This window comes from Pinus tabuliformis, chromosome 1_2 (genome assembly GCF_031772625.1).
Source record: "Pinus tabuliformis cultivar Carrire ecotype Pingquan chromosome 1_2, CPIR1, whole genome shotgun sequence".
Lineage (NCBI taxonomy): Eukaryota > Viridiplantae > Streptophyta > Pinopsida > Pinales > Pinaceae > Pinus > Pinus tabuliformis.
Window position 1 is genome coordinate 830,542,391 of NC_142298.1, and position 24,473 is coordinate 830,566,863.

Genomic DNA, 24,473 nt, shown 5'->3' on the forward strand with positions numbered 1-24,473 from the left:
TGGCCATACACATAAGCAAGGTTGTGTACAACTTCTATCAACCTCATGTAGATGACAAAGGATGACATAGGATGAATTGAAACTAAAGAAACGCTGCAAAGTAAAATTCTAGATTTGCACTTAAAGAAGAATATAAAGTACTACATAAATAATATAGTGAAATAACTCAGAATAAGAAAAGCTAAGTGTACTTGGGCAAGTAACAACATAATCACTGCCATGAACTTGGTAGGAAAGAGAAATAATCCTAAATTTTATGCGTAAGTGACTAATATGTGTATAACATTTGAAATGAAAGCATAATAATGCTACCAAGTACAATAATGCATTGACTGCAACCTCTCATTTGATTTCTGAAATATTAACATCTTTACACAAATAGAGCAAATGAATTGATACCCCCCATAAATTGAAATCTATAATAAAACTACACAGTGGGATATAAAACTACACAGTGGGATCTTTGCCGATAGGCTCAACCTCTCATTTTATTTTTGAAATATTAGTATCTTTACACAAATAGAGCAAATGGAATTGATATCCTTAAAATGAAATCTATAATAAAACTAGACAATGGGATCTTTGCCAATAGGCAAAGTTATTGGGTAAGTGCATATATTTTTTTTATTGCTATGGGTAATAAGCCTACAATAATGAATGTATTGGGTAAGTGCATATTTTTTTTAGACAATAATGTGCTTATAAAAGAAAAAGGGAGAACTCCCATGGGTGAAATAACTCGGAATAAGAAAAACTAAGTGTACTTCAGCAAGTAACAACAGAATAGCTGCCGTGAACTTGGTAGGAAAGAGAAATAATCCTAAATTTTATGCATATGTGAATAATATGTGTAGAACATTTGAAATGAAAACATAATAATGCTACCAAATACAATAATGCATTGGCTGCAACCTCTCATTTGATTTCTAAAATATTAGTATCTTTACACAAATAGAGGAAATGGAATTGATAACCCATAAATTGAAATCTACAATAAAACTACACAATGGGATCTTTGCCGATAGGCTGAACCTCTCATTTGATTTCTGAAATATTAGTATCTTTAGTATCATTACACAAATAGAGCAAATGGAATTGATACCCGTAAATTGAAATCTATAATAAAACTACACAATGGGTATCGGCAAAGTTATTGGGTAAGTGCATATATTTTTTTTTAATTACTATGGGTAATAAGCCTAAAATAATGAAGGTATTGGGTAAGTGCATATTTTTTTTTATTGAATGTAAGTTGTTAACACTTGTTGGGTTGTGAGGTATGTTAATGACTCTTACTAGGTACATTGTCTTTAGATAATAAAGAATAGAGACTCATGGAAGCCATAAGCCATAATGATTATGCATGATTATGAAGACATGATAGATTAAATTAAACAGGGTACTCTTGGCCAAGTCTCTACGCATTCTCGGGCAGAGAGAAGCCAAGCTCCCAACACAAGTAATCATTCAAGATAGATAGAGTGCAATGGAGGCAACTTTGAAGGAAAAGGCTACATGAAAAATGGAAGACTAAGTTACCAACGCAAGTAATCATTCAGGATATAGTGCAATGGAGGGACCTTAGAAGGAAAAGGCTACCTGGAAAATGGAAGTTCATACTTACACACATATTCCAACCTATTTCAAGGGAAAGAATATTCCAACCTATTTCAAGGGAAAGAATGAACACCAAGGCCAGTGTTTTGCTGGAGGAGGGAACGATGGGAGGGAACGATGTAACACCCCTTCAGTATTGTTTTGCTGGAGGAGGGAACGATGGGAGGGAACGATGTAACACCCCTTCAGTATCGCATAAATTTATTTAATTTATTTGATATTACTTCGGTATCGTGTAAATAATTTTTTATTTAATTTTACTTCGGTATCCCGTAAATAATTTTTATTTATTTAATTTTAAATAAGTAATTGGCACACTGCTTGACAAAGACAGAAAACATAAAACATAAAATAAATATGAATATTTATTTTTTAATTTTGTTAATTTTATTTTATTTTTGAGTCGCAGAAGAATTACCAAGGGGAAAAGATCCCAGAAGAGAGTTCATTTCCCTTACCGAATGGTTAGGACAACAATTAATCCTCTCCTAGAGATAAAACATCTAAATTTTGGAAAAGGGGGCCAATAGTGGTTGGGAACAGGAGGGCCAAAAGAAAAATCTGAGGTTGGGAAAAGGGGACGAAACCTGGTTGGAAGAGGTCCAAGGGAGGTACCTGGTTGGAAGAGGTCCAAGTGAGGATATAGAACTGATTCCTTACAAAACGTTGTATGGGACGTTGTGGAGGAAAGACAAGACACTGCCAGAGAAAGGGGTTCTTGGGATTCTTGAGCTGGTTGGAGCTAGAGAAAGGGATTCTTGGGATTCTTGAGCTGGTTGGAGCTAGTGAGCTAGTGGAATTCCCTCTTGGAAATTCCCTCTCGAAGCTTGTTGGAGCTAGTGGAATTCCTTGCCAGGATTCTTGGGATTCTTGAACTAGTGGAATTAGTGGAATTCCTTGCCAGGATTCTTGGGATTCTTGAACTAGTGGAATTCCTTGCGAGCTAGTGGAATTCCCTCTTGGAAATTCCCTCTCGGAGCTTGTTGGAGCTAGTGGAATTCCTTGCGAGGATTCTTGGGATTCTTGAACTAGTGGAATTCCTTGCGAGGATTCCTGGGATTCTTGAACTAGTGGAATTCCCTGTGAGACCTTGTAAGGTTTGAAATAAACCTAGACAAATTCTTGGGATTCTTGAACTAGTGGAATTCCTTGTGAGACTTGGAATGTTTGAGATAAACCTAGACAAAACTGTTGTGGTCTAAAAGTTCTAGGGGGGACTGTTTTGAATCCTATCTAATGGCTGTTCTGGAAGTGGAAGTGGACTGGCTCGGGGAAGAATTGGACGCAATTTCCATTCTTGTTGGTCGGGAGGAGCAGGATTTTCGCCTCAGTAATCCTGTGAATTGGTCGGGAGGATTTTCGCCTCAGTAATCCTGTGACAGCCTAACTGCTTTGGAAACTAGATAAGTATCTTGTCACTGTGATTATATTTCTGTCAAGAACAGTCATTGTTATTTTATACTGTTTAAACTTGAATGAGTGGAATTCGGATGAATAAACATAAAAGTTACAGTAATAGTATTATTTTTATGGTGAATATGTACAATAATCAGTGTTAATAAGTATGGGCACCGGTTAGTTCCAGGCCATAAGCAGGCCTTGGCCTATTGTCCGGGAACAATCCAGAGGCCAACACATGGATTTGGAAAATATGGCAGGTTCTTGAGTAAGAATCTCCCAAAAACCCAACTCAAATGCGTTTAACTCAAATGCGTTTATTAGTAGTTAAAGAACCTACAGAAAAAAATAAATACTGATAAGTAAACATAAGAGGGGTAATATGTACCAACAGAGTATACTGTATACCAAGGAAAATATGTACTCGTTTTAAAATCAATGGATTACAAGTAGTTTAAGAATGCTACGAAGTACCAACTGAAAATAATTTATCCACAAATAGAAAATAATTAACATTTGGCGAAAATATAATAGATAGAGGTTGTTTTATGGTCAATATAGTCTGTGTCTTTCTACACACTAAAAAAAATAACAATTATATTTCTTAAAAACAGTAGCGGTAAAACCGGTGGCATGACAGATTATTATAAATTTTCTTTTACGCTCAAACTTAGTACAATTCGAAATATATTTCGAATATAGGTACATGATATAAAGCCCTTGATGAGATGTTGAATATGTGAATGACAATTAACAAAAAATTCTGTAAAAAGGTTGGCGGCCAAAATGCATGATAGCAAACCCAAAATACCAAATAATCTATTTGGAAACCCTTAATTTGGGTTGGAATTAACGGTATATATGTATTAACCTTAACATTGTTCATTACAAAATTGAAATAATAGATCCCAGAATCAATGTTACAACAAACTGTGTAGAGATCCTTTTAATTTATATCCTGGAACTGACAATTATATGCCGCTGACAATATAACCCAGAACATAGAAGAAGAGCCAGAGAAATTAACCCAGATAGGGTTTGATTTCAAGTATTTCCAGTATTCGAAGAGGTGGTAGATTTTCTCCATCTAAGAGACATTGTGAAGAATAGAACACCTGAAATGGAAAGAAGAAGTCATCAGTCAATCTCCAGGCAGTCGAGCATAACCCAATGGTAGCGTACCCGTACCATGCAAAAAAGGAAGAATGGTAAATACAGCCTTTAACTCTGAAAATCAAATGAGGATTATTTAACCGGTTCTGGGTGGAAGAAATAGACAGGAGGAATTAACCTGAACCCTGCAACTGGCATAGAGAAAAATCTAGCACGCAAGATGAAGCTGCGGAACGGAAATTCTCTTTATAACCGCACATTAAAAAAAAATTAACTGGCAGCAGTACTGAATAGGTAAAACAGGAAAAGAAGAAAGATAAAGTGAGAAAAACTTTGAAGCTTCTGTAAACCCTTGATCTTTGATAGTGTGGTAAGATGTTGGGCAACTGAATGGGAAAAATAGCAACCGGAAGATTGAAAACGTTTAATGAAAACCAAGAGATGTGGTAGCCTCGAAGGAATAGGCAAACTGAAGCATTTTTCTTACCTGAGGGTTCAATCAGACCGTGTAGCGTTGACACGACTCCAGAGCTATGAACAATTGCCATGGCTGGACTGCAATAACCTTCAGAACTGGTAAACCCTCTTCAACAATAGGAAGCAAGATACAGAGCAGAGAATGAGCAAATGAGACCCAACAGGAAGAGAGCGAGGCTGAGTTAGTTGCCCTCTAAATCAATCCCCACCGTCCGATGATTCCAAATCCAGAGAGACGTATATCTAAAAGTAAAACCCGAGATCGATCTGCCAAGTGGACAGACTCAGTTCTACATCCAGAAGGTTCTTGACTGTTCATGTCAGCCACGTCATGGCATTCCAACCTAACTAGGGTTGTGAAGTCATCTGGTGCAAAACCCAGAGTATGAATTTAAATGAATATAATTAATACAGCCAAATGGTTCATAAACTTGTAATGGTTATAATGGTAAAGGCCTACGAGGGTAGGTGAGTGCATTATATTTATATATATACACGTCAAAGTACCAACCTGATTTTTGTATGTCTGTACCTAATAATTGCTGGTTGTAATTTCTTTATAATTTTGAAGTCGCAAGCGAACAACTAAGGTTGCTATTAAAAAAAATAATACAAATATTTTTTTGGTTACTGTGTTAACCTAGAGGGATGTGATATAGAATATATACACATTTGTAATCTAAATAGTTATGCAAAAGCAGTCGTTTGTTTTACCAACAATAAAGTCCCGTACATTATTTTGATTTCGAACTATGTTAAAATATTAAATTAAATTATTATTATTATTCTAAAAAAATAGACTATAAACCACAATAACATCAATTTAAATATAGGTCTATGCATGGAGCGGTAAAAAAAACAGCTTGATCGAGACTTTTTAAGCGTTCAATTGAGCAATCTTTAAGACTTTGATTGAGCTATTTGAGGGCTTCAAGATTGCTCGATTTAGCATTAAAAAAAAAACCTCAATCTAGCTCCGGTGTAATCCAAGGTTAGGGGTTCAATTGAGCAATGGGCTTGATTGAGCCAATTTTTAAAAATTTCTCGCCAATACATCCTAGGAACGAAATTAAAAAAGGTGGCTTGATTGAGCCTTGAAGCTCGATTGAACCATTTTTTAACCACATTAAGGGCTCGATCAAAGGTTTCTTAAACCCTTGATCGAGCTATCTAAATTTTTGCCTTAAACACTTGATCGAGCTACTGAGAGCCTTAAAAAGCAAGGTTATAGCTCCCCTTCTACAGATTTCTGTACAACACTATTTTGTATCTTAGTGGACTTAAGACAGGAATTTTGCTTAAGTGTCAGAGTAGATCATGTTGGATTCGTGAATGAATCCTCTATCCAATGACATATAAGTTTGAATTTTTCCAATTCATATGATATTTTTCATCTATTTCTAGTTAAACATCATGCTTGAATTTTTTTTTTTTGACAATTTCAAAGGGGCTAAATAAAAAATCAATCACATAAAATACAAACAACCAAAAAATTAAAAAAAATAACCTATCTTCATTTACGAGTCCTATTCAAAAGGGTACCCTTGCTTTTTCAATTTATTTAAACAATTGAAAAAAATCTTACGCGAATACATGTGTTTCCAAAATGCAATTGAAATATTACTCCACCAACTTCGAAAATTAATAAAAAAATATAATTTGGCATTAAAAAAAAATTAATATGATTGTTTAGATAATCTTCGGCAAAATCACATAATCAATCATTTGTCGACGCGTTTCGAACCAACCAGTGTGGTTCATCGTCAGGACAAGTTGAAGAACTGATCTGGCTTAGCTTGATTAAATATGAAAAACTTAGTTCTCTCCATGTAGATTATGTTCACACACACACACACACACACATATATTAAAAATTACACATACCTCTTAAGATGTGCGATAACTTGCAAGGACAATCATTTCATTTAATGGAAAATGACAAATTATACAACACTAATTTTTTTTGCAAAAAATTTCATTAGCACGACAACATAATTCTCCACAAATTGTCTTTTTACTCTAAATCAAAATTCACAATGCTTATCTGATTTTTGAGGGCTTCAATTTGATAAAAGAGTAAAATTTTGAAATTTTATCGCCACATTTAAAAGTGTAACCCATCTTCATGCATTCTCCCATATAATATTATCAAAACTTTAAAAAATAAAATGAAATGTTTATTTTGTAAAGATTTTATAGAGATAAGGAAATACAATATCAAAAGCATACAATGCTTCATATGCTTTTATGGTTATAACAATATTAATCCAGTTTATGTGAGAAAATTATGGAAGAAGGGGTTGGCATGAAAATGTCATTACACCTATATAAAGTTGGAACTATAACAAGAAATTCTAACAATGAATATTTAAGGAATCAATAATACAAAGAAGAAAGAAAATGCTTTTCACCACATAGTTTCATGCACAGTCTTATACTTTCATTGGGTGTCTAGCTGTCTTTGGTTTTCCAATTTTCTAATTCCTATGTCAACCTGTCCCTCAAATGTGTATATATTTTATTCTCTAATCCATTTCTACAAGATGTGGAACATGGATTGATCTTTGGAGGAGTTATGATCAACTTCATTAATTAAGGCATTAGAGCAAATTTGCTTAACATTTTTTCTTCTTATAATTGGAGTTATTTTAATATGCTATATGCATAGCATGTTTTCATTAGTTGAGGTTAGATTTCAAAATGGTATCGGGTATAAAATTAGAACTTGGATAGCTTAATGATGTCTTAATTTGCATCCGTTGACCTAATGGGAGGGTCAACACTAAAAAAAATTGTGCATTATGAATGTTGGTTGATGAATCCATTGGGTATCAAAGTGAAACCCATTTTCCTTTGAAGTTCTACAACATTGACTACCCTAACAAAGTGATGCTTACAAGAAGGAAAACACATGTACTTGCTAGATGAGGTACAAGTACACATGCAAATAGTCCACATGTTCATATAGTTACAATCCATTAGGGGAATTTTGTGGTCTAAAATGAGCCTCCTAAGAAAAATGTACGACCAAAATAAAATTTGTAAGAACCAATAGGATTCAAGATGATGATGTCAACCATGGGGGATGATTCACCATTTTTGGAGTAAAAAGGTAAAAAGACTAAAAAATAATAAAATAGTAAAACTACTTTTTCAACTCGTATTTTCAACTTATCTCCCTAAGGTTTTGCTCAAATTTCGAGCGAGAGTACTCGTTAGATGAAAAATTTAATTCCTCATCCAAGGAGTACCCATGTTTCATACTTTTGATGGACCCTACTACACGAAAAATGAGAAATACATGAAAAAATGTGATTGCAATCACATTTTTCATGTATTTCTCATTTTTCGTGTAGTAGGGTCCATCGAAAGTATGCAACATGGGTACTCATTGGATGAAGAACCACATTTTTAACCCAACGAGTGTTGCCACTTGAAATTTGAGTAAACTCATAGGGAGATAAGTTAAAAAAATAGTCTTTTTCTTTTTTCCCTCTAAAATTTGATGATGTGATCTAATCTTATTTTATTATTTCCACTATTATTTTATAATTTCCTTAGGAGGTCCATTTTAGACCTCAAAATTCTCCTAATGATAGTTGAATTTTCATTGACTTATGACTAATGTGACTCCAAGTACAATATAAATGTGGAATCATTATATTGGTGCATGTGGTAGGTTGATCATGTTAGTATCCTTAAAATTTAGATCTCGGGGAATTAGGATATGTGTAGTTAAATGTATATCCTTTAGATGCCTCAACATTGGTTTATCTAATGATTGGGCCAACACTTTAGAAAGTCACATTGTAAAGTACCATCAAGTTATCATGGCAATTAAAGTAACACAGTTAGTATATTACTCACACTCACCCATCAATATAGCCAAATGAATTTTAGTGACCCCAAAGAGACTCATATCTAATGTGAATTTAACCAACATAAGCTCTAATTTACATTTAGATACTAGTTAATAACCATTGTAAAAAATATGTTGTAGATTTTACCATTCTTAAACACCTTTTGTGAGGGTAAATAAACATTCATAACAAGTAGATGACTTGCAACCAACCACTTCCTAAATTATATGCAAGTTTCCAAAAAATGCTTTAGAGGGGTACCCCAAATGGAGTATCAGATGGATCCAAATATTAGGGTATGCAATTGTGTGGGTTAGATATCGTCCTTGAGCTAGCTATTTTAGGGCATGAAATGGTTAGGAGTCTAGTTAAGCATAATTTTGAAAAGAATAAAACTTATCAGTAAGAAACCAAAATCTAATACCATGAAAATGAAACAAGGAATTGTGTCTCTATTGAATGTCAAATATTTCTACCTTAAGTATACAAAAGTTATGTCTAAATATAGTTTCAATGCAACCATTCATGTAAAGTTGATTGGGTAAAACCTTAATCGTAGTGCTTTTGAACATGATGCCATAATTTAACTAGTCTCTTAAAATGGGATAATAACTCATGTCATGATTCATGGGAAACCACACAAAGTTAGGTTAATAGCTCATTTGATGATTGTTGGGAAACCACACAAAGTCAAAACTACTTTCAAGTACCAAATTAGTTCATGTGATAGCTGTGGAATGTTGATGCATAACTTTTTTGTTATCCACTCATTGATTCACCCTGTTTGCATATTTCTTGAAACATATTTTCTTAAACTCAAACCCATACCAATAAATCCCACTTAATACATTGAGATCCCTACATAATATCCAATATATATGTTCACTTCATCATCTTCATCTTTTTCATACTGTGTGAATATTAGAAGAAGACTACTAAAGATAAAACCCTCATACTCCACCTAATCTAGGGATGAAATTCCCGACTCCCTCTCCATTCCTTCGTTAAGATCTCTTCCTCATCAAATCCATATCAAGAAAAATTACCCAAAGGACTTGGTTCATCATGTGGAATTCCATGTTCATCAATATTTTCCCTCAAAATACCTATGTCATCAAATAGGTTTCTAACACATCTAATTAAATAATTTTATTATCTTTAGATGTGGAGAAGGCTTTAAGAAATAATAATATCATCTCATCCCAGGAGGAAATAAACTTAGTGGGTAAAGAATTGTATCCAATAGTTACAACCCCTTGGAAAGTAAATATGAATAAAAAATACAAGGAAAAGACCTAGAAGTTTTTTTTGTGAAAGCCCCTATAAAAATAACCCAAAAAATCATTTGTAGCGGAGGTCACTAGTGGAGGTGGGTGGGAAAATGTTTTAGCGAATGATTTTCTCATGATGTGTATACAATATACAAATACACTAGTGCTTTACTATCCATATAAGCACTGGTGCTACATAGAACAATGTGCACCATGGAAAATCTATTTTTATAAAATAAAAAAACATGGTGTGCTAAATAAAACAATGCACCGATGCTTGAATAATCAATAGCACCAGAAAAAGGTTAACTTTTAAAAATTGTCAGTTTTATATACACCAGCAACACCGGTGCCCTTCCGGCAGTAAAATGCTCCGGTGCATACCAAGAAGGAGCACCGCTATAGTTTTTAAATTTCAAAAAAATGTGGTGTTATTTTCAAACGATGCACCAGTGTTGTAAATGTATTAAAATACACTGGGGCGTCTTCTAAAGAGCACCGCAAGGTGATTTTTTTTTTTTTTAAAGAGCAATGCTATAGTCCAACAAAGCACTAGTGCGGTACCTGTATTAGAAGGCCCTGGGGCATCTTAACAAAATCACCGCTATAGATTTTTAAATATAAAAAAAAAAGATGGTACTCTTTGATATCTTCCGCACTGATGTGATTATAATAACACACTAGAGGAGGGTTAAATAAAAAAATACTCTCGAATGTAAATTTCATTTTTACCATCTATAGTGCTAGAGAGCTCTGAAGCACCAGTACCACTCTTGCCTCATGCAAGTGCCTTGATGTTGATTCTTATCTTGATCACCATCCTTTTGTACCATGCTCATTGCCTAGCTTTCCAACTTTTTTCAGACCGTGGTAAAATTTGTTTTTCTCCATTACATGTCAACGAAGCCTCCCCGACTAGCAAATGTCTAGGTAATATCTATGTTTCTCTATGATTTAATTTTTTAGCGGATCAAAATTGCAAATTAGCTTAAAAATTCTATTATTTAAAAAAAAGACAAAACTGCATTGTGTGCTTGATATGTTCGGCTCACGCTGATAGTGGTGAAACCTATAAATTTATAGGGTGCACCACAATTTGGTGTGTGAACATAACACACTTCTATTGTTGCAGTGCGTCTCGTAAATGAAAACAAACCAAGAAAGCTATAAATTGTACGTCGGTGCGTATATTTTTAGGTTACACCTGGTGCAGTTATATTTACTAAATACATCACAAAAATAATATTTAAAAATATAGCTTGGTGCATTCGATAACCTGAATGTTATGTACCGGTGCGAAAAGGTTATATGTGCACACCGGTACATAAGTGTGATGCACTGTGATGAAAATTTAAATATGTGAATCAATAATGGTGTGTCATAAGTATCTGTGCATCGAGGTCGGTGCAGTGTGCACTAGAGCCAGTGCATTACTACTTTTTGGCGCACCGAGGATTTTTTTCATTATCGAAATTTATGTTTCCATATTTATAAATACATTTTTCATTTAATAATTTTTTTTTATTTTATGAGGCTGATGTATTTTATATGTCATTCATGTAGCAGAGACACTAGCATAGGGAGAAACAACATGAGCAGGAGAAAATGGCAGACCAATACAATGTGGTCCAACCATGGGAGGCTAGAGTGAGGGAGAGGGTTTTATACCCTCGCCCTATTACTGCAAAGACTGGAGGGATCTTAAGGAATGTAGGACTCATAAAGTACTATGAGGAGGCTACATCCCTGAAGACGTACTTTGTCTTGTTAGTGCATTTGATCTGTCAAGGACGTGTTCAAGAGCAGGGTTTCCATGTCGGTCTTGGGGCATGGTATAGACCCTCTGAGGAAGACATATAATTTATAACTGACCTATCCAAGAGAGGGTGGATTTTCCCTAGTTCCATGATGTTCCCCATGGGGTTGTAGCAGAGAGTCAACTTTCCTACTCTCAAAGATATCTTGGACCTCATGCAGTCAGTCCAACAATTTTTTGGGTGTGTGGTGGACAACTATAAATTTCTTCTTTAGCTCCATAGGAGGTTAGGTGCCTCCCATTGTTAGTCACCACCATTGCACACTTTAGTAGTGATGGGAAGAACATTAGTTGCCCTCTTTTGTATTATGTTGATTATTTGATTCAGTCACCACGTTGTATCAGATGGCATGCCACTTTTTTGAGGCAGTTTTGTATGGATTTAGATAGATGTTGTGTAATGATACATGGGAAGGCAAACTTACCTTTCAATTCAGAGACTTTTTATTTATTTTTTGGGAGGTTTCCAAATATGAGGCCTACATTTTACTGTGGCCCTCCTAGGCTGATCACTAAGGTTCAGATGTGCATGTGGGGCTAGATGATGCCTAAGAGGGACCAACTAGAATTTTCAACTAAGATATCCACCTAGGAAATGGCGCTACTCGCCAGTGAGTTTGACCATGTGTTTATCTTGTTGTTATTTCCTTCTGAGGGGATTGATTAGAGGTAGTGTCCCAACATCCTCTTCAGACCAGCTGAGCCTCTAGATGATAGAGATAATATTAGTGTTTTCTTTAAATTAATATAGTTTCATTTTATTGTTTTAATTAATTAGAATAAAATTTATTCTAGTGCGTTCTTTAACTTGTTTTATTAAATTATTTAATGAAATTTGCCTAATTATTGTTGTGTACTATATATTTTGTAGACATTGACACATTCAATGGGGACATTCCTCCTCCCCCACCGGATGGAGGAGATGAGGAGATGGGTGATTCCCAAGAGGGTGAGGCACATCGTCAAGGGGTTGTGGAAATCTGGGCCCGTAGAGCTAGTCTGAGATTTTGGATGGACTATTGCGACAAATTGTCTAGAGTTTTGGTTGAGGAGGGAGTCTGCCCTACGAGGGCTCAAGACATCAACACAGATCCAAGTTTCATGGATCTTTATAGGGATTGTTCGCGTGAGATGATGTCTCTTATGCGTCATATCTTCAGAGCTAGTAGGCTACTGACAACGATGAGGGATGTAGGGCATGTAGTAGCAGATATGTCAGATCATGATGATAATGAGGGTGATGATCATGATCATGATGCTTCTGGTAGTACTACCCAATCAGATCCTGGTCATGATTTTAATGAGCCTTCTGGCAGTACACCTCCTCCTTAGTTGCGTAATGATCAGATGCCAAAGCTAGAATATGTGCCTTATGTTTCTCTTGACAAAGTAGATAAGCCACCTCCTCCTCCATCTCAGGGTTCAACAAATGTTGAGGCAGTCGTTGACCATCCATCATCTTCTATTGCTGACGAGTCACCTCCTCCTGATCCACCTCAAAGTTCAACAGATATTGAGGCAGTGGTTTACTATCCATCATATTTTGTTGCAGACCTCGCTGGCACTACTACGTATGTTGTATCATATATTCGATTGCAGTTATTTGACACACACACACACACACACACATATATATATATATGATGCATTTTTTGTTCATGTTTATGTATTTAATTTATATGTTGGTGTTGATGTGTATATTGTTAGGTCATGTTAGATATGTTCATTTAATGTTCTTGTAGATAGATGTCTATATGATAACAGTTATTTGACTTGAGATGTATATTAATTTGAGGATGTGCGTGATGACAATGTTAGATTACAATGTTTGTGTTTTGTTAGATATGATCACGATGATGATGCTCTGTTAGATTATTAAATTTGTGTGCTAGCTAATGACATTTATATGTGCTAGAGGTGTATATAATTAGACGATGGTAGTGAATTCAAATGTGTATCTTAGATGATGTTTATGTTTGTTAGATGGTTATCATCATGATCATGTTTATTTTTATGAGATAATATTTATTATAGATTATGTATTAGTGAACTTATATCAAACGTATATATATATATATATATATATATATATATATATATATATATATATATTTTCATGAAAAACGAATTAATTTTAAAAATCAAGCAAAGATATTTTTATAAATTACAAAGTTTAGTATGGTTGAAACTATGATTGTAAAATTACGATAAATATTTTTCTATTGCTTAGATAGCTCAATGATATTCAATCTAACTTAATTAGTAAAATATTTCAATACTCACAAGGAAAAAATAATGAAAGGTAAAATAATTTAGTTAGTTCTTAATAAGACAAAAATGTGTAATTCATTTAACTTTTAATATAAAATAATAATAAAAATAATTTATTCAAATATACAATTTAACCAATTCAATATTGGTTTATAGAATTCAATTTATTGTTAAATTTAAAAAACTTAAGTCGGATTTTTTATTATTAATTTAGATTTAATATAACTCAAAAATTTTATTTTTTAATAAAGTTATGAGATTTTCAAGAAATTTAAATTTAATATTTATAGTAACTCTTACCGATTTAAATTAGAAATTTCTCTCTCTAAAGATGAGAATAAAGAAATGTAAAATAAGGTTTGTGAAGTTACTTGTAGTTCGGGATTTGTTCTATTGGAAGTTCTCCCTTAAAGAGACAAGTGAATTTTTTTCTAGTAATAAAGATATAACATTTTGATGCTATTTTGGTTCTCTATTTTCCATTGTATTGGTTTAAATTTAATTCATTTTAATAATAAATATGAGTTAAATAATACAAAAATGATACTATATTAGATTTAAACTTTTGACAAATAATATATTTGATTATTTCTTAATGAACAACTCAAAAAATATTGTTTTTTCCACATACTTATCACGAGATAGTCACTAAAATTCATATTTTCACATTTCTCCTAGCTAATATTACATCATGTTCACAATGATAAAGACATGTTTACTTTAAATAATTTACTTATAAATACATAAAAATAGATAGTTATTTCACATAATCTAAATAGGAAAGAAAAATGCATCACCAAGTCTATTTGAAATTCAAACAAATTATTTATAATTACCATTGAAAAGAAAAGTAAAAATTGTTCCATTATCCATGAAGAAAAAATTAAAACCTCTCATTCCTCCATGTAAGCCCATTTGTTTCTCTTATGGTCCATAAAAAGATGTAATCAACATTTAATACATGCATAAGACCTCCTTTTAGTTTGCATAAAGTTGCAAGAACTGTAATTTAAATATAGTAAACATGACTTTACCTCTCATGTCAAGAATTTAATCTTACATATTAATACACATTTTTTCATTGGTAAAGTCCTCATAGAGTTATCACTACATGATGTTTTATATTGATTTTGAACTAAACAAGAAGAAAAAACATGTGAACTGACTACTAAACCAATAAGTATCTAATTATTCAATGTTTTTTCTAAATTTACTATTTAATTCTCATTTTCTTATTTGAGAAGGATTGTCACCTTGAATCCTTATTATCATAGACATTGTACACAATTGGAAATACTTAGTTTCAAATGTAAAAATGTTTCCATTGCAAAAAGAATGTGTAAATTTTTTTATGAATCTTACCAATTATATTATAAAACTTCAACAAGACAAATAAAAAACTAATATAATTAGCAAAAAAGAAAACAAAAACATACAACAATAGGATAAATGCTAAAATAACGCAAGTACATATCACTCTCCATTGTCATCACATTGATTATCTTCCTCGTTTGACATGATAACACTATTGTTCTCAAAAATATGTTTGATCTAGGGTCATGTCTTAATACAAACCACCAATCCATATCCAACACATCTACGTAAAAAAACACCTAGTTGCAATGTTTTTGGAAAACATAAGGCTCCCTAGCTTCATGCCACATATTTCTAGAGTTGATAGATATCAACCCACTACCGCGAGATATTCCTTTACATTATTCCGATCAAAGGTGTACCACCAATTGCACCTAAAAATAACACATTAGAATGAAGAGAAGTCCACTTGAATGGTGTCTTATATCTTTCTAGCATAAACTAACATCCCCCGCATTAGGATTTGATTACGGTGGCTAGCATGACTAGATTGGTCGAACTCGAATTCCACTCCACAGTCTTGTGTCATGCATCCATCATCAACATCCTCCATGCGAAAATGATGTCCATATGCCCACATAGATGGGAACAAATGGACTTATAAAAAAGTGAAAAAAATCACAGTGTCATGTGTCTAATAACCCAAACATAATTAAAAATATAAAATATATACAAATGTTACAATTCAAAGGTGAAATATGAAGTTAAAACTGTACAAAAAGAGATTACAATTACCGAGTTATTGCACCCAATCGCTATGTTTGGCGCATCCTCTTCAGCACGCGAGTAATGACCAGATGTACCATATTTATCTCTAACTTGATCTACAACCCAATTGTTAGGGCATTTCATTGGCATATTTTATTTTAAATGATCAGGATAATATGTATGAGATCAAAATATGCATTAATATGAAATTTAGTGTGAATGGTTACTGTATAGAAATTTGATAAATGATAAGTGACTTACTCTTTATCATGCACATCTTTCCATTCGTTTCGAGAAGCTTCGCTTATTTTTTGTTTCATCCCTATTGTCGTCCCAAATCTGGTGTGTTGTTGATATTCTTGATGTACTCACTAACATAATATGGAGTCTCATATGATATATACCCCTTTGCCATAGACCCCTCGGGTTTTTCCTTTTGTCAAACAAAACCTTTCAATTTCTTCATGTACCTCTCTAAGAAGAACATCCAACTATAAGAAACCACCCCAACTAATTCAACCTCATCTACTAGGTGAATTAGTGCAACACACCTCTTCTCATATACACCCACTTTCACTAGCTTTCCTGGGGTAAACATGAGTTGAGGGGCTACTACGATAAGTGTTAGGTCACTGATTTGTCATCATCCTCACTTGTCTTTGTCATTCATTAAGCCATTACCTCCAACCATCCATTGCACCATTTCACTCACTTGCCACCATTTTTACCATAATTTTTCATGATGTGTCTCTATATGTCTAAGTGGTTAATTAACATCGTTTTCCTTTATTTTTAGTAGATTAAGAAGAATTTTGCATGGTTTTAACTAATGACAGTTTAGCAAGTTCAAGTTTCTGCAGTTTTGTCAATTTTCCGTAGCTACCTCCATGGTTGAGGTAGTAGCACCACTCTAGAAGGAAATCTGACACATGGAAATTTTTTCTAAAGGTTCCAATATCGATTTATATTGGTCAAATACCACACATCTCGCATGTGTGGACCTCCAACATCAAATCAAGGGAAAAACGCAACAGTTTTGACCAGTCAAATTCAACCGCATTTTATGAGCAAATGAAAGTGAATTTCAGAAAATGAAAACAGAAGTTTTGTTCAGCACGGGCCTAATTAAGTTCTCTATGAGTAGTTTTCTCAAATTCGTTACCATTTGAGAGATTCTTGAAGGTATTTGGAGCCTTATTTCGCAGATTACATGGATATATGGGTTTTCAAATTGTCATTTAATGCGCAGTCAAAAAATAAGCAAGAACAAGTTGTTCTTCAGAAAATTCATGGCAAGAAGATCATTATGAACATATTTTGGATCATCTTTTATCCTAAAATCCTTCAAAACATATTTGATTTTATCTCATGGCAGAATTCATGCAATGAAATTATGAATTTCTAGTTGCTTCAGAGATCTATAAAACCACTGTAATCTATTTGATGAGGGAGAGATTATTGTTTGAAAAACTCTGTTTTTGCAAATACAGGACTGTTTTTTTGTTTCATTCCTTTTTTTTGCATGGTGTCGATGCATATTTAGTCTTGTAGAGGAGTTGTGTTATTGCCTACATCTCGCATGAGGGCCCCCTCGAGTTGTAAGGCTTTCATTAACTGTAGATAACATTTCAATTCTCCGTTTTGCTGTAGCATTTCATTAGTTTGTTTAAATTCTTAGTTTTGATTTTCGAATGAATGATTAGGATTTTTTATTAAGATTGCTTAATCATTTTTCTATAGAGTGAAGTGAGATTGATATAGATTTGTAGTATAGTTGTGTGAGTAGGATTTTAATTTAGAGTTAATAATTTTTTTTAGCAATTTGAATTTAGTTTCATTTTCAAGTGTGATTTATTTCAAACAAGAGTGAAGAAAGTGTGATTTTCTTTTGAGCAAGAGTGATATTTATTTGTGCAAAATGTGATCTTTATTTTGAGTAAGTGTAATAATTTTATGGTGATTTTAGTTTGCAATTAATTCTTTTAAGCAAGTGTGATCAATTTGATTTTTAGAATAACATATTTATTTTCATAGTTAACATGTGCATCCCAACATCTCAATTTAATTTAGGAATTTCTTGAATAATAAGAACTTCTAGCACATATAGTGCACATACACTTCATCAGTATACTAGCCCTGGTTGACAATTTATGTAAGTAATTTAACATCAATTAAATCACCAAACATTTTGGCGTTGTTGCTGGGGAAGTGTATATAGGAGTCCTTTTCTTTTCATTACAAAAAAAAAACCTTCAATCACCTACCACCCCCACTATATCACGTGGTGCAGTAAGAGCCACAAATCCACATCATAAATTCTTATTTTTGAAGGTAGAAGAAGAGGTAAAAAACAGGTTGAAGAAATGGAGGGAGATGATGACAATGAGGAAGATCCTTTTGGATTTCCCATTCAAGAAACTAATGTCAATGCTCATATGAAAAACATACCTCCATCCGTACTTCCTAACTTAAAAGGTATGAGATCAGAAGACCCGAAAACCTTTCTTTTTGAATTTGAAATAATTTGTAGATCTTATGGCTACTCATTACACATGAAAAAAATGAATTTGTTTTTGGCAACATTGAAGGGTAGAGCTCTTAGATGGTTCATGACTTTAGGAACAAATTCTATAAGGACATGGGATGATATGAAGAGAGTTTTTTTGGAAAAATGTAAAGATTATTGCGTACACCATGACCTTAGAAATGAAGTTTTTAAGATTAACCAAAACGAGGATGAAATCCTAAAAGATTTAGTGGAGATATTTACTTATATGAAAAGATCTAAATTGCATAATTTAGGATCAGACACATTAAAAACTCTCCTACTAAATTCTATAAGAGATGAATGGATTGATCTTCTTAACCTAGTGGGAAAAGGATATGTCTCTCAATTGTCATTTCAAGATATTTGTGAACTGTGCAAGAACATATCAAGAGGAAAAACAAAGAATGGAAGATCCCCTCATGATCCAGTTATGGAAAGAGTAAGTCAGTCGACATCAGTATTAGTAAGTCAAACTGAACTTAACAATTTGCTAGACATTTTTGGTAATTTAAATGAACAAATTGATATACTAAGAATGCAAAAAAAGCAATTGAGAATGTTGCTTCATTTCTATTTTTCCCTAAATGAAAAAAGAAACATTCTTTGCATGAATGTCCACTTGATAACATTAAAATTTGTGAAAACTGTGCAAGATCACATACTACTAAATATTGTCCATCATTACTAGGGTTAAAGGCAATTTACCAAGGAGCAAATAAAAAACTGGAACAATCCTATTATGTAGCTCCAAGAAGATCATGTCAAACTCATCAATCCACTATGATACTTGATCTTAATTCACGTTATGCACAACAATCACAAATTAATTGGAAAATCCACCATATCCTCAATCTTTCCCTCACTATCCTCAATACCAATATCAATGCTATCCATACCATTCATCTCCACCACAACATCAGTTTCACCCTCAGTTGACCTCGATTCAACCTTTCCCATTACCACCGACAAAAACACCCCAAAGATCCATTCCCACTCAACTACTTGCACAACCATTTCAGACCCCCAATAATAAAACACCTTAATCCACTTACAATTTTGAGGTATTGCAAAATCATTCTCTAGCTTCCATTGAAGAACAACAAAAAAAGGAAGAATATTCAGATAAGCTCCATGAATCATGGATACTTGTCGATAAAGAGCAGTTGTTGGAACCTGAGATTGAAAAGTTTCTTGCATGCCTATCACTAGATTCTATGAATGGAGATCACATCTCTGAAGACTTGCATGGCATGATAGCAAGAAGCCAAGGAAAAAAAGATTACATTGAATCATGGTTCAAGATAGTCATTGGAGCTTAGTACTCCATTCTTCAGTATCTTCTAACTTCATCTCAATCAAGGCAATTGGTCTCTCATATACTAGTATATATCAAAGAGTATATTTCAAACCTGCATATGAGTTTATCTATCATCTTGTTACACACATGGTTCCATTGGAAGTATTCATATACTCGAACAAGATTTCTTTTTCAAGTAGAGTAGGACATATATGAAAAAAAAAAAAATTAAAGAGAAAAATAAGTCCTATTGTGAAAACCAGCTTGCTAGCACAATTGGAGATGAGCTTTTCTTGAAAACTAGGCAACCAGCGAGCAAATTTCACAAGAAGTTCTGCAATTTTATGATTGTTTCAATATTTTATTATGATTCTTCAAATCATTTTTGGTACTATGCTCGAGTTGGTTGATGTGGGATTCCTTAAGGCCCACCTTCCAACAGATCTTGTCCCATCGACCTCAACACATTATCTAGGATCAAGATTAGATATTATTTGGAGTTCCTTGGAACTTGCATACATCAATGGCAAGCCTCCTCGTTGAAAACAATGGGAATACAACAATGTCTCTTGATTGTCAAATCTTGCAGGCGACTCGAATTCAACACATTCATTCGTCCCTGTCAAGAAGCACTCATGTACCTTGACACTCATTTACATTATCAGTGAATTGTCTCGCACTGGTTAACAAGTTTCATTAGTGTTAGGTAATCGAATGATTTATTTCCATGCTCGGCTTCGGTGCATTCATTCACATGGTAAGAATTGTACCATGAATTTTTGTTTTGATGAAGACTAATGGTTTTAAGGAATCAACAATAACTTGCAGCACTACATTTTATTGGTTCCTTGTAGCAACATGTTCATCTTGTTTTTCAACAACAACATGATGGCACCATTACAACTCTTTTTCATTCATTTCCTTTTCAAAGAAAATCTATAAAGTTGGGCCTATTTCAGTCAATATGCATTATGATTCATAGTTTCTACTTCAGCATGTAGTACACAATCCAAATCAGCAATTCAAACTTAGAGAAAACAACTTTATGCAAATATTGACATTTTCTGCAGCTATTGCTGTAACAACCTATTTTTGTTGTAGCAGCTTGTTCCAGAGGCAGTTTTGGTACAAATATTTCAAGAGATTGGAGCAGAAATAAAAAATTCTGAGCTTTTGGGTTTTCTCAAAATATGGTAAATTGAGTAAGATGCGGGCAAAATTCCAAAAAGTGCAATTTTCTAGGACTTTTCAGCGGGTTTTTAAGGCGGATTTTCATTTTTCACCATTGTGGATAGATTAGGCTAGATTTTGGTATTTTTGCACATCAACATATTTTCTTCATCAAAATGGGATTCTGAAGGCATGAGGTGGTAAAAAAGGTAAAAATACACCATTTCCCTTTTGAAGCACTCAATTTGGCCTTAAAATGAGTTCATGGCATATGTTTTTATGCAATATTGGATGGCAAGAAAAGTCATTTTTAGAATTTTCAAAAGCCCAAGATTCAAGTATCTATTTACTGGTAGAATGGTTTTATTCTAACATCTACAGTGCCTACTTCAAAATTTCAAGTTCTTCAAAAGGTAATCTTGAGGTAAAAACTTGCATAAGGCTTTTTAGTTTATTAAAAATTCAGGAAAATGTGATAAATAACCACTTCAATTACCATTCTTACAAACTATATTTTTCATCATTGACTTAAGCATCAACCATCTTTTCCATCATTGATCTATCCCTCATACCAAATTCATGCTTTATCGACAAGTTTTTTCATCAAGAAATAGTGCGCAATTGATCCGTTAATGAAAAAGGTATTATAGACTATGTGTGAAGTTCTATGTTACTTAGTGCAACGGATTGAAAAGATTGCAAATAACATAAACACATAAACAATTTGAAAAATAGATTCAAACACATCAACACAGCCAAATTTAATAAAGGAGTTCACCAGACTTCCTGGCTACGTCTCCTGGTCCTTTCGCTTCCAGTGCTGACCTCTTTATTATGTCTTCAACTTGCTGTTACAGGTATGAGTTCAGAAACAGAGTCTTAAATACGAAAATGGATCTCACCACTGTGTTCAGCTTGAGTTTTCGAATCAAAACGAGTATACACTCGACCATATTTGGCCACTATGACCTCCAGACCCCCTGGAATGGTTCAAAACCCCATTGGTCATCTTTTTTGGTGATATGGTATTGATATACCAAGTATAGTTCCAAACTGTGGTAAACGTGGAATAACACGACTACATTAAAATCAAAGGATAAACCAAAGGATCGACGAGCGTGGGGTTGACCCCGACCGTCTGGCCTTTTCCTAGCAAAGATCTCGATACCAAATGATCCAACAGTTATTGCGTCCCTTGCTCAATCCAATGGCTATTGTGTTACCCGCGCGATCCAACGGCTATCACGTCACCCACTTGCCAACTAGCTTAGTTGATCTCCATCGTCGATTCATGCTACTCAATCCTGCAATTGTTGCGTAATCTCACGCTCCAACTAGCACGTCCGTTAATACTCCGAAAGCACGCGAGAAAAGCTGTTTTAGCGTGCTATGTGTCGCCCGCTAATGGTAATCACGTAGATTTTCGAAAAACCATTTACCACCTTTTCCCTGCGCGAGATACCACTTACCGCTTTCCTCTCGGAACTCAAAGAAGTTAAACTTCTTTTTAATAGCCACATCGCGTTCATTTACAAATTTAACTTGTTTGCATGTTTTGATGCAATATGCGTCGATATCCTTTGATCGGACGCTCCAACGATTGTGGTGTGAACCAATAACAAATTGTCACATCACCTTCTCTGCTGACATCATCTAGAACCCGTGACTCAGTCCCAGGTTGCCACGTGTCCTACTGACGTAGGCATTGACTGTTGACCTAAATCTTTGATTGGCTCTAATTTCTCCATTCGGACTCGGATTTATGCGCCATTTGCACCGTTGGATTCCTATCGAAGAGCACTTCAACTTGAGCTCACTTTCATATGCATTTGAAGACTTTGATTTGGAGGCAAAACTGAATCCATTTTGGATCAGCAATATATTCAAAAGTCATCATGCAAATATTATGAGTATGAAAGCTTGGCATGGTAGTGATCCATAGAAGAAGTCACCATGAATGTCTTACATTCCCTAAATTTGAAATATGATATCAGTGATGAAATGTTAATGTACTAGCTTATGATGTGTTTAAGAGTTGGGTCCAAGACAAATTTGAAGGTTTTGGAGAAAAGGTTGATTGAAGACATTCTTGTGAAGGAATGAAAGCATTAATTGGTGGTCATCACTTTTATTGTGCATAAATGATAGACCTCAATGTCTTATTTTGTGATGTTTTGATCCATTGTCTATTTCTTTAAAATAGAAAATAGATGCATGCACTCCTTTCTTAGATCATTTGTTGAAAAAATAGAGGTCAATGAAATCTGATATGTTTTGACTCCTCTACTAGGCAAGAGATGGATTTAGCTAAGGTATGTGTTGAAATTGTAGCTCATAAAGTTTTTAATAGCAAAAGAGATGTTCAAAGTACTTTGAAGTCTGCACAAACAATATGCCTATAAAATGGAGTATCCTAGAGAGAGAGAGAGAAACAAATATGAGTTCATCCCCAAAGATCAAAGATAATGTTTTTTGCACCTTTGTATAAATTGTTGCACATTTTTCTCTTCTATGGGTACGAGATCGCAAAGATGTTGTCTTACAAGAATATATGCAGCAAACAAGAACAGGATTTGAGTAAAAAGTGGAAGAAATTCGAGAGCAGGTCCTTTTGACATCATAAAGCAGATGTAACAGGAGTTACTAGGACCAACACAAATAGTTTCTTTTTCTTTACGTAATCAGCACAAATCATTGATATCAAGGCCCAACAAGAGGACTGTAATAAGGATTAGATAGACGATACTAATATCCTATTTCAACATGTATATGGAAGGCTTTGAGGCACACCTCCAAAATTATGGCAATGAACATGACTCACATTGCAAAGAATTGAGTTAAGCATTGGATATCGTAAGTTGTTACTCTTTTGTATCAATGCAAATCAGTTTGAGCCTTCATCATGATTTCTCTTAAGTGGATATCTGCCAAAATTTTACAGTTCTTCTTCTTCATATCTTTCACTTTCCTCTAGATCACCTACTGTGAGATGATGTCAGTTGTTGTTACTCCAACTTACCACATTGCTTCAATCACTTCATCAAAATTTTATTCCTCTTAGAATCTCTTCTATGGGTTCATTTTGGTTGAAAAATCTTGTACGATGGAGATGGTTTTATTGGTTCAACTCCATTTCTTGGACACTTTATGGTCTAATTGCAGCACAATTGGGTGACGTGAATTCTAAGATGAATACAATAGAAGGAAAATATAAAATAGTATATTTTGGGAGAAGTTACTTCTTGGGAGTTGTATTTTACAGGGTGTGCATTCATATTTTATTTTATTTGATATTTCATTTTCCATTGAAACATTCAACTTTCAAATTTAGGCATCAAAGAAGGGGGTGTTGGAAATTAGCTTTATTCCATGGAGATGAGGCTTGGTGTGTACTTCAATAAAGTGTTAAAAAAAAATATCTTTATCTTATGGAAGAAATCAAACAATTATCAAGGTTTCATTCTCTCATGATGTTAGCAAGGAGAAAGGGTTGGTGATATAAGAATAAATTCATTGATAAGATTAACAAACATATTTTAAAGCAGCGTTCTCC

The 24,473-nt window shown here is 33.9% G+C and overlaps 1 long non-coding RNA gene across 2 annotated transcripts; it reads right to left on the minus strand.

Annotated features, from left to right (window-relative positions):
* Positions 1 to 3,879: 3,879 nt before the first annotated feature.
* LOC149208488 (uncharacterized) lies at positions 3,880 to 5,005 on the minus strand. Of its 2 annotated transcripts, XR_016252128.1 has the most exons (3): positions 4,616 to 4,988; positions 4,307 to 4,354; positions 3,880 to 4,130 (listed from the first exon to the last, which is right to left on the minus strand). It is a non-coding gene; the product is annotated as an uncharacterized LOC149208488 (long non-coding RNA). The 2 variants fall into 2 exon arrangements; XR_016252129.1 differs by lacking the exon at positions 4,307 to 4,354 and having other exon boundaries at positions 4,053 to 4,130; positions 4,616 to 5,005.
* Between the last annotated feature and the right edge of the window lie 19,468 nt (positions 5,006 to 24,473).